Source organism: Coenobita brevimanus, chromosome 83 (assembly GCF_032717465.1).
Source record: "Coenobita brevimanus isolate Jiangsu-jjx chromosome 83, ASM3271746v2, whole genome shotgun sequence".
NCBI classification, from domain to species: domain Eukaryota; kingdom Metazoa; phylum Arthropoda; class Malacostraca; order Decapoda; family Coenobitidae; genus Coenobita; species Coenobita brevimanus.
This window is the reverse complement of record NC_137036.1, coordinates 10,331,415-10,347,426: the sequence shown is the minus strand read 5'-3', so window position 1 is coordinate 10,347,426 and position 16,012 is coordinate 10,331,415. Positions and strand designations below refer to the sequence as shown.

Sequence of the window (16,012 nt, the reverse complement as noted above, 5' to 3'; positions counted from 1 at the left end):
TGGACTTAAACGTGAGCACAAGTATTAAGTTGACTTCACCTAAGTTTGAAACTATGCAACTGATCAATGAAACAATGAAGCCCTGGGAAGATTTGAGTTTCAGTATGTTCAACCCATATTATGTGTATTGCCCAGCATCTACTGTCTTTATAATCTTCTGCATTGTATATGCAGTACTGCTGTTCGCAATGCACAGAATGCATGGAAGAATTGCAAATTTGGAGTCAGTATTTAGTGGGGGGAGAGTTAACATCGAAGTTAACCCCCTTGAATGAAGTGCACATATTTTGTATATAGTATTAAATATATATAAAAAAAAAAAAATACAAAGAAGAATGACCCATGATATAGAAGTATGGCATACCAGTACCATTATCTTTAAAAGAAATATTAATAACTCTTACCATAATCTTAATTTTAAACTATTTTTTTTTTCTTGCATGTATGCATTTCACTACAATAACCCATGTACATACTGTATTACAATTAAATAGTTTACCTTTAGTGCATTTATTCAAATATGTATACAACTTGTTTAAAACGTAATATTACTGGATCATTGCAATTTACTATCAATATCATATGTATACACTATTATAATCAATATTATTTACTAATAGATTAGCATATGTCAATAATGATTGCTGTCGGAGGACCTTCAGCGGCGTGGCTGAGCAATGTTATGAGTCCATTTTATAATTACAAATCATAATAGATAGACAGATAAATAGATGGATGGACGGAGTTCCAGGCAAGCCTGGGAAAGGGAAATAATCTTGCAAGTTAACTGAGGATATGTTGACAATACACAGGAAGTAGCAAGTCAGGGGATGATATAGGTAGTGTGTCAGCGAGATAGCATACGAACAAAGCCTAGTGACCATACACACATATACACACATACTCACACACAGGTTTCTGGAACTTTCCAACCACAGTGTAACACACGTGACACGACCCCTGCTTCACCAGAATTTAGGAAGCAGAACTCAGAAGGAGGCTAGCATTAGAACCGACAGGTAGTGGTGAGAGTGAACAAGAATAGGGGCCCAACTTGACCTACTTATTATATTGTCTCTGTAAGACATACCCTGCTCAACTTAGATTTTCTCTGAAGATAATAAATTAAGATCAACTCACTGTATTCATCTTCAATTCCTACTACAAGCAGTAAGCCGGCCAAGAAACTGAAAGGCAGTCTCTTTTTCTTGTAAACACGCCCTCATAAACTGACTCTTGGCTTCGTCTGCTGTGAGACCATATGCTTTGACGAGTGCGGCCTTCATCATCTCATATGTGAGATTGTCTCCACGAATTCTGTAGAGAATATCGACCGCAGGGCCGTCAAACAGGCTAAGAAACTGAAGCCGTTTAGCTGCCTCATCCAGCTGGTAAAGTTGAGTTAGGCCTTCAAAACGAGCTATGTATGGCTCGATTCGCTCGCCTTCCTTGTATGGAGGAAGCTTGATGTGTGGGGTCGCCATAATATGTGCAGGGATAGCGCTCATGGAGCTTGGGCCAGCTGCACCAAATGTGTCTTAAGCCAAGGAGTACGCTTGAAATTCAACATCTCAATTTCATGTTTTTCATGTGCTTCTCGCTTGGCACATTCATGTTCTCGTTCTCTCTCTCCTTTTTCTAACTCGTGTTGACCTTCTCTCTCGCGTTCCTCGTGCTGTTTTCGCTTGTGTTCACGTTCTCTCTCTCGTTGTTCTAACTCGAGTTCGCGTTGTTTTTGCTCGTGTTCACGTTGTTCTCGCTGATATTCACGTTGTTCTCGTTCGTATTGACATTGTTCTTGCTCGTGTTCACGTTGGATTATACGCTCTTCACGAGCATCATTCTCGTGTTGCTGCTCGTAATTAAACCGAGAGAGGACGTAAACCTTTACTTCTTTGGGGTCTGTAAGCCCCATATCTTTAGCTTCCTGTACACAGACGTTGGTAGACATGATTCTAAGTCAATCTAAGTGAAGTAGAGACTAAGCACTGACTGCTATTTTGCAGAGAAAGATGCCAATAATTGAGAATAAAGAATATAAGCCCAGGTTAGTGGTGACCAGTTTTATGTAGTTAGACTGGTAAAGAAAGAAAATTAAATAAAACACTGACTGAAAACTATTACTTAAAATTGATAAAAATGAATTAATAATCACCAGTAAGATAGTGCTTATAGACTTTAATGATAAATACCTAAGTATGAGTGAGCGAGTATATTCTTGTGAATAACTTCAGAGCTAGGAGTTAATATCCTGGAATGAGGTCGCCAGATGTCACAGGGTTTTTTGAAGAATATACAATGATAAAGAATAATATTCAATAATACTTGAGTACAGGACAAAGAACTGACTTGTGAAAATCAAGCAATGATTACTTTATACCTGGTTACTTCGCCCTTTCTCTAAGGATGAGAATTTATAACCTTTCTCAACAGTGCACAGCAGAGACTACTCATACGTGCAGTTTATTGGTACTGTTAGCCTCTAGAGAAAGTGACTCCACCCCTGACAATCAATATCTAATGCTATTAATGATACACAGGCTCTTGCTGCTGCTTTAACTCCTGGTTGCACAACGGATATTAAGCTTAATACAAAAGGACTGGCCTAAGTACCAGTATGAATAATGCAAAGCGTTTATGCAAACTAGGAGTTATAAGTGAAATAAGCTTAATGTGGATAAATAAAACTCGAGTTTAAATTACATTAAGCTCGAGAAAAACAACTGTTAATTTATTGATTACAATGAGTTAAATTTACATTACATGTTTCAAAATGAATTCAAAATAAGAACACACTCACTCGCTCACTCAAAAGCTAAACTCTTAAGCCTAGGAAAAACGAAAAGAAATACTGGTCAGAGAGTGGGCTAAGTGGAATGGACTGGGCGTCGTTGCTGAGGAAGGACACTGCCACACACGCTGAACCTCTTGCCGATTCACGCTAGGTGGGGATTCAGGAACTCGTTGTACACACGCTGCCCCAAGCTGGGCCAACGAACCTAGTCCCACAGCGCTCTAATCCTGACTAAATTCAAATTGTGAGAGAGAGGCGAGGGGGGCCAGCCGCTAACTGGTAACGGCTAACGGAAGGAGAGTGAGCGAAACACGCCCATAATAAATCACTCCGCGAAAGCGCTAATATCGCGCACAAGAACGATCACTTATGAAACAGTGAAAAATGTTCTGAAAGCACTCCCGATCGGGTGAATACGTGGCGGTTGACTGAGTGATACTTATGGGAATTCACTAGAATTCGCAGTTTCCCACCAAAGTTCAATGTAACGAGTTTATTTAGATAGAGAATCGCGCCAACTCGTGACACACTACACGTTCAGAAAAACAAACAACAACAAGGAAAGTGAGAAAGGAGGAAGAGCATCGGTGTGTTGACCCAAAATGGTGAGGTAACATCAACACATTTTCCCTCTCCTTGAACCTCCGCCACCCTCCACCATGACCCCCACCTTCTCCACCACGACCCCCACCATCTTCTTCCCCACCATCTTCTTCCCCACCACCACTACCACAGTGAGGCAGCAGGTCAGCAGTGTCATTATTTGTTAAGATCGTCATAACACGTCAATCAGTCCGAGTGCCTGACAACACCATCCTGCCATCCTGCACCTGCCTACCTGCCAGCCTGTCTGCCTACCCCAGCAACGACACCTACCTGACCTACCTCAAACAAACCCTACCAAGTGACGGATGTGACAGTTGACCTTTACTACCAGAAGAGAAAAGCGAGTGTCTTGACCCCAGCTGTAATCAACAATCAACAAATATCACAACTGTAGCTTCACTGCTGTTTTAAAGAGTTGATTTATTCTAACCAAGATTGTATTAATCAACACTTCACCACTTACTTAACTATCCATGAAATACTATCACTTAGTTAACGAACTAAGCAATTATATATATATATATATATATATATATATATATATATATATATATATATATATATATATATATATATATATGTATATATATATATATATATATATATATATATATATATATATATATATATATATATATATTTTTCATCATCATAAATATTACAAAGTACACAGTAAGAGACCATGACACAATTTACACTTCCATATGTGTTTTATAATTTTAATTTTATAAGCAATCAAGAGAAAAGTAAAATATGATTCTGTATGTTATCCCATTATGCCCAACTAGACTTACTTATTATATTGTCTCTGTAAGACATACCCTGCTCAACTTAGATTTTCTCTGAAGATAATAAATTTAGATCAACTCACTGTATTCATCTTCAATTTCTACTACAAGAATCGAGAGTGACATTTGTTGGCTAGCGAATCTACGGACATCGTCTCCGAATCAAAAGCGAATTTCTACAAAAGCAGGTCAGACTCTACAAGATTAGCTTCAGTTCTAAAGTGAATTCCTACAAAATACAGCCTACAATGCAATGAGCCTACTAGTCTAGAAAACAACTCTATAATCATCACATAACTTCAACCAGCAGGAAGAAGAATAAAAAAAAAAAAAGCAAGAAAAGAAAAAGAAAGATCAAAGAAACAAGCACACAAAACCCCATCACTCTCTCCCACCTACCTCCATCGCTGACACAGAGGTCAAGACATGCAGCAAAACACCAGAGCCACATTTATAACGCGTCTTACTCACCTATCTTCACCCAGGTTACGCATCACTACTCAGTTAACTCACCACAGCTACCAGTGTGGGAAGCTGACGTCACCATGTGCTGAGATGACATCACAAAGCGAGTTTGCTGACATAGGGCCATGCCAAGCAAGGTGTGACTGACACCAGGCACTTCTCACCCACTACTCATTACTCATAATTCACATAGCTCCTACTCATACTCATTTATTTCCACAGTATTGAGTTGGACATTCGACGTTCTATGCTGAGGTTTGCCTGTGACAGCTGTTAACCACCACAAGCACCAGTCCATGGAATTTCCTGAGTAATATCGTCCATCAACACAGCACTAGAATTATCAACAGATCTTCAATCAACTCTGCATTTTTTTTCCGAGATCGACAGTTGCATCGACACGGCTCTACGATCTGTATCAAGTGAGTGAAATTATACTTACTCATTTCATCTCAGTGCTAAAATTAGGTATATTCAACTCCTTTACTTATTTCTATATATACACTTATACACTCACTATCTATCATTTATTACAACTCATTTACTCATCTATTTAGTTAAGACATAAATAAAAAAAAGGCGTATTTCATAACACCATATCTTAATGACAGGGATATTTTCGCCACAACCCACGTTAATACCAGATGAAAATCAATTAGCTCCAACAACAGATTCACAGTTAGTAGAGCACCAAGGCAACACACCCATGGTACAAAACTCAACACAAACTAAAGAACAAGAAACAAATACGTCAGTTCCAGATGATGAGTGGGAAACCCCCTCTGACATAGCAAGTGAGGACTTTGTCGCTGACTTGCACACGTATGCCAATACACTTAACAGGGTTCACCGTTCCGGCCGAATATATTCCACCATTCCCTCACACAGCGATAAACAAGTCCAAGTTAAATTAACAGAGCAAACAGTGAAAATGAATCACGAAACAAATACCGCGGATCAAACATCCTCACCTCATGTTTATGTTTACCATGAAGATAAAACTGCCCCAAAATTCTCTAGCACAGAAAAAGATCGTATTGACGTCATTTCATTGGTTAGTCAGTGCGAACAAATGTTCATCATGCGCCACATACTCGATGAACAAGAGAAAATTGCCATTTTTTCATCTTGCATAAGCTAGGAAAGATGTCCAGCAAGCAATTTGTTGAGATCAGACAAGCTCCTTAAGGCTAGGACATATGATTAATTTAAAACTGAATTTCTGAAGAAATTTTCTGGAGGTATGAACTTCTTGCCATGTATAATTCCAGAATTACATAAGATTGTAGATCTTGTAAGGGAGCACACTACAAACCATATGCTCAGTGAAATAACTGCTGATGTCTCCACAATCAAAAGAACATTGTTAGTTACTTTGGAAAACTCAAATTGGATAACAGATGATGGAAAGATGTCCCCAGACCTCATCGTGGACATCATTGGTTATGTAGCTGCCTTGTGTAAATTAGCTGATAGGACCCTTAAGATCGCCAAGACGATCGCGTACACCCCATGGATGTGCTTACTAGACTTAATGAACGAGGTTGAGATACAGTGCAGTAAAGCAGGTATGGCCGACACACCCGCACATTCTAGTAGAATGAGAGTACCTGAGACAGTATCAGCTGTGAAAACATCTACACCGAGCCCAAACAGAGAACAAAATTGATGCGACCTGAAAGCAGGGAGAGAAACAACTAAACGTGACGAGGGTTCGATCACAAACACCAGGCTACAGGCAGTTTCATTAGTTTTCGCGCAGCCCGAGCAGGTCTCGCGCCATAAACAACACTACATATGGGAAGTCACCTCATAGGTCACGGTCAAGAAGAGATAGGTCCATTCTATGTCATTACTGTGCAAAACCAGGACACACAAGGTATGAATGCTTTATCAGAACAAAAGAGGATAGACAAAAGACAAAAGGATTTGGTCCTTACTGTAGGCATCATAGATACCAAGGGCACTGGACCAGTGACTGCAAAACAGTAGAAAAAATTGTGTCTATGTTCAAATCAGGGGAACACCAAGTCATGACAAAAAACGAACAAACGTAAAGAAAAGCAAGTCTAAAATTCACATAGGAGGCAAGTTGGGAGATGAGTGTATCTTGATACCAGCTGTATGTGAGGATCAAAATGTTTCCTTATTTTTAGACATAGGCTCTCTAGTGAACTTAATAACACAAGAAGAAATAAACAGAATTCTTAAAAAATAAGAAGAAAGTAACTTTCCTGGAAGAAGCTGATTTAGATTTATATACGGTAGATGGAAAAAAAAATTACAGTAAAAGGTATGATAAGGTTAAATATCAGTTTCACAGAGACTACAAGACCTTTCTCTGCATTTTTCTATATCGTTGAAAACATAGCAATTAAAGCTCACATGTTATTTGGCTTAAGATCCATGAGAGCAGAGAACATAACTATACTCCCACAAATGAATGGAAAAGACTTTGACAATGAATTCATAGAGGAAATACCATCAGATCCCTCACCGATTAGTAAAAGAGAACGAAAAAGAATTGGTAATATTAAAAGCTTAAACAAATATACACAAACAGATGAGTGTATAGATCCACTCACAACACCAGCCCCAGCCTCCAGAATTAGTGACCCATATAAGAGTACTGATTTATCAGTTTTTCCAGCCCATCTCACCAATGATTTAGTTATACCACCTAATTCCTACATGAAAGTTACCATAAAGAGCAAATTACGGAATAGTACTGTTCTTGTCTTACTAGAATTATGTACAGTAAAGGGATTGTCAGTAGAAAACGCATTATGTCAGATGAACGACGAAGAGGAAACTCAGATATTCATAATTAATCACAAGAATGGGGAAGTTCAGTTGAAAAAGGGGACTTGCATAGTTAATATTGAAAAATGTCCCGCCCCTGTGAAGGAAATAGTTATAGCTGGAGTGACAAGTGAGATAAAATCTATGGATAGAGAAAGCATAAAACAGAATTTAATTCACTCAGGTGAATTTGATGAAGAAAATTATTTGTTAACACTGCTGGAAACACACAAGGACACCGTAGCATTACCCGGAGAACAATTAGGGTGTACTAACCTGATTAATCATAAGATTAATGTGCATCCAGAAACACCACCAATTTTCGTACCAGCCTACCGCATCCCACACTCCCAACGTACACTTGCAAATCAGTATGTCGATGAAATGTTAAAACTTGGAATTATTGAACCTTCAGTCTCCCCGTGGAATGCCCCATTATTTTTCATGCCCAAACGAAATGGAGAAATGCGTGCGGTAGTAGATTACCATAAACTAAACAATCACACAATCCCAGACCGATTTCCCATGCCATTGCTAAGCGACGTTCTACAGAATATTGGACCGGAGAATAATATATTCTCCACGATCGATCTCCTAAATGGCTATTATCAAATACCGGTTGCAGAGGAGTCACGTAAATACACTGCCTTTTCCACAAACAGAGACCACTATCAATATACAAGGATGCCGATGGGACTGAGGACAGCCCCAGGCACAATCAAGTGTCTTATGAATTACGTATTGTCCGGAATTTTAGGACAAGGAATATTTGTTTATCTTGACGATATTATAAGCGCAACGAAGAATATTACGGATCATCTCAAGAAATTAGACTTACTCTTACAAAAGGTTAGTGATGCTGGTTTAAAATTTTTGCTTTCTAAATGCAAATTTTGCTTTAAGGAAATAAATTTCTTAGGCCACAAATTAAGATCTAATGGTATTCACACCACTGATGACAAAATACAGGCAGTGAGAGATTTTCCTGATACGACTGACGAAATTAGATAATTTTTAGGTCTAGCTTTGAACTATAGGTCATTCGTACCACAATTCCCTCATATAGCCTTTCCTCTATTCCAACTAGTCAAAAAAGATGCTATATTCCAATGGGAAGAGGAACAAAACAGGGCATTTAACAATCTACAAATTAAACTAACAAATGCATCTTGTTTAGCATATCCGGATTACACAAAATCATTTCTTATTTGTACAGACGCATCAGTTAAAGGATTAGGGGCTGTACTGAAGCAGGAAGATAAAAAAAGAAAGAATCAACCAATTGCATTTGCCAGTAGACAAACAAAGGGTGCAGAGAAAAATTATTGCACTACAGACTTAGAGGCACTTGCAGTGGTTTTTGCATTACAAAAGTTTCGAGATTTGGTATATGGTTACGAAATCCACTTATTCACCGACCATAAACCACTAGTCGGTATGTTTAAAGAAAAACTCCTTTCTGGGAGGAGAGCAAGATGGAAATGTACAGTTGAAAACTACAATGTACAACTTCATTATATACAAGGTAAAATGAACATAGTAGCTGACGCATTATCTAGGAACCCGAACACAATTCAGGTCGCGTCATTAGATCTCAAAGGAAATATCCCAAACCACGATGATATCGCAAAAGCACAAAGACTTGATCCAATATGGTCCAAAGTTATATACAAGTTAGAAAGTGGAGATGACATTCAATTACCCAAACTGCATGTATCACTCGAACAATTCACAGTGGTCAATAATACATTATACAAGATTACCTCTAAACAACCAAAACGCCAAAGAAATACTAACCAGTTGGTAGTACCTAATGACATGATACCCAAAGTATTACGAACGATACACGATAGCCCAAATGCAGGACATCCTGGAAAGGATAAGACATTCAAACAAGCCCAGCTGTTATATTACTGGCCTTAATTACGAAAAGATATAAACAATCATAGAGAGATGCGAATCATGTGCAAAACACAAAGGATACCCAATCACACCTGCACCGATGGGTAATTACCCTGTACCACATCAACCATGGGATGTTGTCGCTGTTGATTTACTCAAGATGCCATTATCATACAAATAATAACCTATACCTATTCCTAGCAACGGATCATTTTTCCCGTTATGTCATTTTAGCTCCAATTAAAGATAAGACAGCAGAAAGAGTAGCAAAGGCAATAACAGATAATGTAATATGTCGCTTTACTACCCCAAAGGTACTAATAAGTGATAATGGAGGAGAATTTAATTCTGAGATCTTGCAAGAAATATGTAAACAATACAATATCAAAAAGGTTAACGTTTTAGCCTATCACCCAGCATCGAATGGGTTAGTAGAGAGACAAAACAAAAAAGTATTAGATGTGCTACGACACATTCTCAGTGAAAATTATGCAAGCTGGGATGGTTGGATTCCCAGAGTAGAAGACTCAATTAATGGATCTATAAATAAATCCATAGGTGACACACCACATTTCATTATATATGGGACAGATAAAAAACTACCATATGAGCTCCTAGAAGATGACAGCATGCCTATATACAATTACGATGATTACTCTAAATTCCGTTTACGTGAATTTCAGGACATACACAAAAGAGTCAAAAAACAATTAACGATGTCCAAGGAAGAAATGATGGAGGGATTTAACAAGAAGGCAAGAGATTCACCTATCAGCTTAGGAGATATTGTTTATGGAATCATTCATACGAGAGACAAGAAATTATCCCCAAAATTTGAAGTCCCATACGGAGTAATTAACATAAAAGCAAACAAAGTTTTAATTAAGTCACTCTCAACTGTCGAAGGGAAACAAGTTCATTTTGACCATTTAAAACAAGTTTCAAGGGAACTATCCAATAATTATTCAGCATCGGATACAACCGAACAGGCGAACGTGCCTAAAGAAACCAAGCAAGAAAACAACAATGACTATAAAAAGAAATTAAGGTGATATACCAAACAATCAAACATAGGTGCAACTGCTCCAATCAGATCTACAGTACATCATTTACGAGAAATAAATATCGAACTCTTTCTATAAATGAATTAACAATCAACCGTACCGCACATCATCACTATCATCGACCACAGCATGACCATATTAGGAAATTAATAGATTTTTTTTTCGGTAGATAGCGATGAAGGGACTTACGCTATGGATTCTCTTCTACATAGCAAGAGGATATGGGTACTTAGACCCCCAACACATGGTACGACAAGGAGGCCTCATAGCTCCAACGGCCACGAATTCAATCGTAAAAGACGTCATGAGTACTGAAATATGTCTGGATTACTTGTATGAATTACCTTCTTATCTAGAAAATCTCGCGAAACCCATGCGAACCCTGGACTTCATGATAGGAAGCTATGATTTACAAGCACATAACACAAAGGAAATGAATGAAATAGTGGAGTTAGCGAAATGGAAAATAGAACAGGCAAAGTCAACTAAGCTCATCATGATACAAGATCTCCCATCTCATGGAACGGAGGTATTGAGCGACAGGGACAACATCACATGTACTCGCCAAAAGCGCGGTTTGTTCGACCTGGGTCGTGCAGTTCTTGGGAACATCTTTGGATTGGCTACAGAGGATGACCTTAAAGAAATAAACAACAAATTTAATAAAATATCTCACGTACTAACATACCAAGATAAATTTATCACAGGACATAACTCAGCAATGAAGACAATTGTGAAAAATCTGAAAAAGGCAGAAAACATAGCTCTCGAAAGTGTAGATAAAATAAATGAAATGGAAGTTAACATAACACTTTTCCAACACTTCTCCATCATCACAGAACATATTGACACAATTCTACTACAATTAGACAACACTAGAGTTCGTTACAGGGCACTTATGCAAGGAATTTCGAATGCTGGTGATGGCAAGATCACAATTGACTTACTTCCCAGTTCATGAGCTACGTCAGATAATTAGTCAAGGCATACATAAACATAAATTGAAGCCTTTGTTCCTAAGTATGGATTTCATGCAATATTATTCATATTTATAAGCAACAGTAACACAAACATCAATAGTAATTCATGTACCATTCATAACTGAAGACCTGTTCACAGTATACCAAATACACCCCTTCCCCTCTAAAAATAATAACACTTTGGTCATCATCAACATCAACACAGACACCGAACTCATCTTGGTCTCCAAGAGATGGAACACTGTCACTTTCGCAAGTGAATCAACGATTGAACGAAAGTGCTGCACATCCTTACATGCTGTTCATCTTTGTCCTGCGTACATTTTCACGTTTCAGCCTACTGATACAGTCCCTTGTGAAATGGCTATCATCAGAAATAACAATATTCATAATCATTGCAACTTCACTTTTGCTCCAGATAAGCTTGTTCACCATCAACGCATCGGACACTCACAGTTTTTTTTATTTCACTCATAACACATCAGTTTATATAGTCTGTCCAGATATACCACCATCTAATACTTCAGCCTCAGGATTATACATAGTACCAGACTACTGTGCGGTATTTACACCATCCATGTCCACTTTATCCACCATCAATCACTACGCCATCCTCAGTCATACACACAAACATTTCCACCCACTGCCTGATATGGACTTAAACATGAGCACAAGTATTAAGTTGACTTCACCTAAGTTTGAAACTATGCAACTGATCAATGAAACAATGAAGCCCTGGGAAGATTTGAGTTTCAGTATGTTCAATCCATATTATGTGTATAGCCCACCATCAACTGTCTTTATAATCTTCTGCATTGTATATGCAGTACTGCTGTTCGCAGTGCACAGAATGCTTGCAAGAATTGCAAATTTGGAGTCAGTATTTAGTGGGAAGAGAGTTAACATCGAAATTAACCCCCCTGAATGAAGTGTACATATTTTGTATATAATATTAATTATATATATAAAAAAAAATACAAAGAAGAACGACCCATGATATAGAAGTATGGCATACCAGTACCATTATCTTTAAATGAAATATTAATAACTCTTACCGTAATCTTAATTTTAAACTATTTTTTTTTTTTTTGCATGTATGCATTTCACTACAATAACCCATGTACATACTGTATTACAATTAAATAGTTTACCTTTAGTGCATTTATTCAAATATTGTTACGGAACAGAGAAAGATAATGTACACTTTAAGTGAGAATACTAAAAATCACTACTGTCCCGTAAAGTTCCAGGTTCAAAACAAAAGAGTTAGGTAAAATTACAAGTTAAAGTTTAATGCTCAAACTAACAACAAAACATTCAGGACTCATAAGGATAATGTAATGGCAAAAAACAGGTTAAATATATGGTTAACTGCAATAGCCTCTATTAACACGAAATTAGCAAGAGCAAATTGATCTAAGTCAGCCCTGATAAAATGAAAATACACTGGGTAATGCTCAGTTAATGCAAGATAAATTATTACAGATACATAATAATATTAATGATGGCTGACAATAAGAACCCTACATAAATTACAAAAACTTCACTAGGCCCAAAATTAAACTTATGCTACACAGTACAAGAAAAAATGCAACAACAGTTATACTCAAATTACACAGCTGCTAGATGATTGGAGACTTCCTGAGCACTCACAACAATAACTGTACAGGGGAGGACAGAGATGTGAACAAAATGAGGAGTAGATCTAAGTGGCAATGATGCAGAGACTGAGCTCATTATATAGGGGCCAGCAGAGCTTGATACAACTTGTAAGAAGGACGGACATATGAAGCCATGGGGACAAAGAGCTGAAAATCCTGCTCTGAACAACAGAAAGGAGGACTTACTCTACTATAACGGTAGAAGGGGGGGACTGAGGCAGAACACGCTCGTGATCAAACATGCAGCATACTGTGCGTTAAAATTACACAAAGGATGATGAAATCATAGACTATGTAACACCTCCCCACAAAGAAAAAGAAATTTACAAATTAAATTTCTTATTACTCTAAAACAATCTGTCTAAAGTCTAGATAAGCAATCTGCAATAACATTTTCTTTCCCCTTGACATGTTGTATGTCTAATGAATACTCTTGAAGAAGTAGACTCCATCTTGTCAATCTCTGGTTCTTATCTTTAAACTTACTAAGGAATTTCAGTGGGTTATGATCGGTATAAATGACTATGGGGTCAAAACCAGAACACAAATAAAATAAAAAATGCTGTAAACCCAAAATCAAGGCCAAAAGCTCTTTCTCAATAGTGGAGTAGTTCTTTTGAAGTGGAGTGAACTTCTTACTGTAGTAAGATACAGGGTGTTCAATACCCTGATCATCCTCTTGCAGCAAAACAGCCCCAGCTCCTGTATCACTTGCATCAACAGCCATCTTAAAAGGCTTAGCAAAATTTGGAGTAGCGAGCACTGGCTGACTTAATAGAATAGCTTTAAGTTTGTTGAAAGAGGATTCACAGTTATCGGTTCAGACAAATTTAACTCCCTTTTTCAGTAGGTCTGTAAGTGGTGATACAAGAATTGAAAAGTTAAGAACAAATCTAGTGTAATAACCTACTATTCCCAAAAATCTTTGTAGCTCTTTCCTACTTTTAGGTCTGGGAAGATCACTTATAACCTGAACCTTAGCTCCTGGTGGTGCAACATATCCATCACCAATTACATACCCAAGGTACTGAACTTTAGCTTGACCAAACTCACACTTTGATAAATTAGCTACAAGATTAGCCTGAACCAAACGCTCAAAAAATTTACTGACATGGCATAGGTGATCATTCCAGTTGTCACTGAAGATTAATACATCATCAATATAAACAACACACCCTGCCAAACCCTCTGTTACAACATTCATGAGCTTCTGAAATGTGGCTGGTGCATTCTTCATACCGTACGGCATTACAGAACATGCAAAAGCCTATCCTAGTGTTACAAAACATGAGATCTCCCTAGCACGCTCAGTCATAGGTACTTGCCAGTATCCCTTTAACAAATCAAACTTACTTATGTACCTAGCCTTTCCGATCTTATCTATGCAATCTTCCACGCGAGGGAGAGGGTAAGTGTCTGTTTTAGTTATCTGATTAACACGTCTGTAGTCAATGCAAAGCCGCTGTGACCCACCTGGCTTAGGGACTAGAGTGACAGGAGAACTCCACTCGCTCTGACAGGGCTCAATCATCTTGTGGTCCAACAGGTAGCCAAGCTCCTTCTGGATGAGAGGAACTTTCACTGGGTTCACACGGTAAGGAGGCAGTTTAATTGGCTTTGTGTCTCCAACATCGACATCATGCATCAACACAGTGGTTCTTCCTGGAGTGGCACGGAACACTTGCGGGTACTCCTGCAGTAATGCCGAAAACTCCTGCCTTTCCTCGGGAGGTAGGTGAGAAAGCTTAGTCTGGAGATCATTCATGATATCAGGATTCTTCCCCAAACTATCACTCAGGCTCATACTGCATGGGAGAACTTCACTTGCAGACTCGGGTGGAACAGCTACAGTGCAGACTGGATTATTTTTGTCCCGCCTGTGATATAACTTTAGCATGTTGATGTGACAAAGTTGCTTGTTCTTTCTACCATCTTGTGTGGCGATGACATAGTTGACATCACTGAGTTTCTTCTCCACGAAATAAGGACCACTAAACTTGGCTTGAAGAGGTTGCCCATGAACCGGTAGCAGAATCAAAACCTGATCTCCTGGCTGAAAGTGGCGTAACCTGGACTTCTTATCATACCAAGTCTTCATCTTCTCCTGAGCAGCTCCTAAATTCTCTCTCGCCAGCTGTAAAGCAGTGGACAGCCGTTCTTTGAACTTCATCACATACTCCAGCAGCTTGACGTCATCTTCCTCCGACAGCCAGCATTCCTTGAGTAACTTAAGGGGTCCTCTTACTTCATGGCCAAACAGTAGTTCAAAGGGTGAGAAGCCCAGTGATTCATTTGGAGATTCTCTTGCGGCAAATACAACGAATGGAAGACCTTTATCCCAGTCTTTCTGATGTTCCAAACAGTATTTCTTGAGCATCGATTTGAGTGTTTGATGATATCTCTCCAACGCTCCTTGGGTCTGGGGATGGTAAGCTGAAGACGTGATCTGGGTGATGCCCAACTCTTTCAGAGACTGCTTGAAAACGTTTGACATGAAATTACTTCCTCGGTCTGACTGTACCTCCTTGGGCAGACCAAACTTTGTGAAGAACCCTAGCATTTCCTTAACCACGTTCTTTGCTGAGATATTTCTAAGTGGAATGGCTTCAGGATAACGAGTAGCCATATCAATCAGGGTCAACACATAAGAAAATCCTGAAGAAGTCTTAGGAAGAGGGCCCACAATATCCACCAACACATGGGTGAATGGCGCCTCAAAAGGAGGAATGGGAACTAGAGGTGCAACTTTTCGGTCTGATTACACTTCCCCACAACTTGACAGGTGTGACAAGACTTACAATACCAGGAAACATCCCTGAAGATACCTGGCCAGTAGAAGTGTTTCAAAATGCGTGCCACAGTCTTCCTCACTCCAAGGTGTCCTACCAAACTGGAATCATGAGCCACTCTAATGATATCCTGCCTACAAACACAAGGGATGACAACTTGA

General features: G+C 38.6%; 1 protein-coding gene across 1 annotated transcript in view; it reads left to right on the top strand.

Moving 5' to 3' along the window:
- The window catches only part of LOC145409911 (uncharacterized), a 298,181-nt gene that overhangs the window by 153,566 nt on the left and 128,603 nt on the right, over positions 1–16,012 (top strand). The window lies entirely within an intron of this gene.